This window comes from Etheostoma cragini, chromosome 23 (assembly GCF_013103735.1).
Source record: "Etheostoma cragini isolate CJK2018 chromosome 23, CSU_Ecrag_1.0, whole genome shotgun sequence".
Lineage (NCBI taxonomy): Eukaryota > Metazoa > Chordata > Actinopteri > Perciformes > Percidae > Etheostoma > Etheostoma cragini.
In genome coordinates, this window is record NC_048429.1 from 859,329 (window position 1) to 859,760 (window position 432).

Consider the following 432-nt stretch of genomic DNA (forward strand, 5'->3'; position numbering starts at 1 on the left):
TCCATGTGAGCATTCGGGCAATGCATTCTGGGAGCGTCGCAGGCGAGTTTCGAGTAACTGGGCGTCGAGCTGCCTGCTTCTCATTTACATAAAGCTGGATTATGCAAATGAGGGCGTCCGGCTGGACTCTCCCCAAAAACTCACGAAATTCTTTGAAACCGACTGTTGTCGATTCAGCAATGGCAGCTTATTTCTCACGTTAAAGTCTTTCAGAAACACATTTCAGTCGATGGATGGAGGAGAGTGGAGTGAGGATGGAGAAGCTAGGATAGAGGATGGAGGAGCCACGAACAAGGGTGGAGGAGTGAGGATGGAATAGGGTGATATGCTCGCCCCACGTCCATGTGCTGAAATGCGTAGAGCGTCCTCTGGTGGACAGACTATGCAACGCCATCACTAACAGGGACGTTGTAGAGCGTCCTCTGGTGGACA